The following is a 2,368-nucleotide window of genomic DNA, read 5'->3' as shown; positions in this document are numbered from 1 at the left end:
CTGCCATCACGGTGGCGCTCGTCTTATGTTGCAAAATTGTATCCACTCATATCTCAGCGGCCAAGGAAAATTCTAGCGATTAGGCAGTAGTTTTCATAGGGAGTCGATGCCACCAATTCCTTGTCCACTCGCCACGTTTCTCCAAAAAGAAATTGATGGCCAGACAAGACGCCACATTTTGCTCATTCGCGTAAGGGCGCAACACTGGATCAAGGGAGGGAGTTCAGCAATAAACTGACAATTTCAGATTGCAGTTCACACATATCACAGATACATAGTTCTGTGACTCAGTTCCAGTTCACACACAGAAACCACACATACATAGTTTCAGTTCCCAGATTTCAGTACACAGACACAAACCACAGATACATAGTTCCCAGATTTCAGTTCACACACAAAACACAAATACTTCACACTTTCTTCTTCTTGGGGGTGATTTTTTAACTAGCCATCCTTTCATGCGTGGTGGAGTTCCTGCTGAAAGTGTAGTCAGCGTTTCATGGCTGACAGTCAGCTGTTCCTGCTGATATTGTGTTGTTATACGGGTTGCTGAAATTGTAGCACCCACTTCTTGGTCTGCAGTTTGTTGAGTTGTTTTTGCAAGCACCACTTCATCAGTAGCAGCCTTTGAAGATGTAGCCCGAAGTTCACCACGATATCTAGCTAACCTACAGCTTTTTAAGAGTGAAGGGATCACCTGATCCTTTGGCCTCCAGTGCAAGATCGTCCAACCATTGAGAGTCACTCCGCACAATGAATTGTTGCCTCCACATCCTAAATAGTTGCAGGGAAAGGACAAACAAGAACTTATGAACACAAAATGAATTTGGCTGTGATACAGCAACCATCACAAACCTATCCCCAAAGAAGGGATGGGCAGATGGCCATGACACTACGAAACATGAATGTTACTGAGGTTGTTTTGCTTCAAAATTATCATTTTTATTTGTGTCCATCTACAATTTGAATACATGGAATGAAGAAATACAGTTTATGTCATCTGAGCATGATCCTTGTTAGAAAAATATGATAAAAGGCCTGTGACACTCACCTCATGGTTAGATATCAAAATCTCCAAAATCCATTCTGGACACTCTAGTCATTGTAGTTCTGTTATCTAGATGACTACAAGCCAAAAACAGAAGATCCTGAAACAACGTAGAAATATTTTGACACCATAAGAATCTAAACAAGATCTAAAATTGATAAATAAAAAGCATACAAGTCTTAGTTTGTAAAGAACAAAGAGCATATAACAATGTAGCACAGTTCAAGTGAAAACAAAATGTGTAGTTGTTTGGCTGCTGATATAAACATGGCAACTGGGGTTATGAGGTCGACAGATGTAAGGCATCCAGATATTAGCAACACCAACATGTAATCCTAAGATTTCAAAATCTAAAAACATTCGACCTACGAGGGCAAGACCGCCCCCACAGCATTAGATTAATAATAAGACCTCACGCAGGAGCTCTACCACCGCAGCCCCTCAGGCATGCTCCAGCGATGCATTTCCGTCGCCGAAGGCCAGGAGCTCTTACAAGAGATACACTCGGGGGCTTGCGGCCATCACGCAGCACCTCGAGCCCTTGTTGGAAACGCCTTCCGACAAGGTTTCTACTGGCCGACGGCGGTGGCCGACGCCACAAGAATTGTCCGCACCTGCGAAGGGTGTCAGTTCTATGCAAGGCAGACCCACCTGCCCGCTCAGGCTCTGCAGACGATACCCATCACCTGGTCGTTTGCTGTGTGGGGTCTGGACCTAGTCGGCCCCTTGCAGAAGGCACCCGGGAGCTACACGCACCTGTTGGTCGCCATCGACAAATTCTCCAAGTGGATCGAGGTCCGACCCCTAAACAGCATCAGGTCCGAACAGGCGGTGGCGTTCTTCACCAACATCATCCATCGCTTTGGGGTCCCGAACTCCATCATCACCGACAACGCCACCCAGTTCACCGGCAGAAAGTTCCTGGACTTCTGCGAGGATCACCACATCCGGGTAGACTGGGCCGCCGTAGCTCACCCCATGACGAATGGGCAAGTAGAGCGTGCCAACAACATGATCCTGCAAGGGCTCAAGCCGCGGATCTACAACGACCTCAACAAGTTTGGGAAGCGATGGATGAAGGAGCTCCCCTCTGTGGTCTGGAGTCTGAGGACAATGCCGAGCCGAGCCACGGGCTTCACACCGTTCTTTCTAGTCTATGGGGCCGAGGCCATCTTGCCCACAGACTTAGAATACGGTTCCCCGAGGACGAGGGCCTACGCCGACCAAAGCAATCGAGCTAATCGAGAAGACTCACTGGACCAGCTGGAAGAGGCTCGGGACACGGCCTTACTACACTCGGCGCGGTACCAGCAGTCCCTG

The 2,368-nt window shown here is 47.8% G+C and overlaps 1 long non-coding RNA gene across 1 annotated transcript; it reads right to left on the bottom strand.

Annotated features, from left to right (window-relative positions):
• Nucleotides 1–222: 222 nt before the first annotated feature.
• Nucleotides 223–1,366, bottom strand: LOC103638129 (uncharacterized). The gene is made up of 3 exons (XR_558581.2): nucleotides 1,052–1,366; nucleotides 698–774; nucleotides 223–576 (listed from the first exon to the last, which is right to left on the bottom strand). It is a non-coding gene; the product is annotated as an uncharacterized lncRNA (long non-coding RNA).
• Nucleotides 1,367–2,368: the final 1,002 nt, after the last annotated feature.

Source organism: Zea mays, chromosome 1 (genome assembly GCF_902167145.1).
Source record: "Zea mays cultivar B73 chromosome 1, Zm-B73-REFERENCE-NAM-5.0, whole genome shotgun sequence".
Lineage (NCBI taxonomy): Eukaryota > Viridiplantae > Streptophyta > Magnoliopsida > Poales > Poaceae > Zea > Zea mays.
The sequence above is the reverse complement of the archived record's forward strand: the minus strand, read 5'-3'. Positions and strand labels throughout refer to the sequence as shown.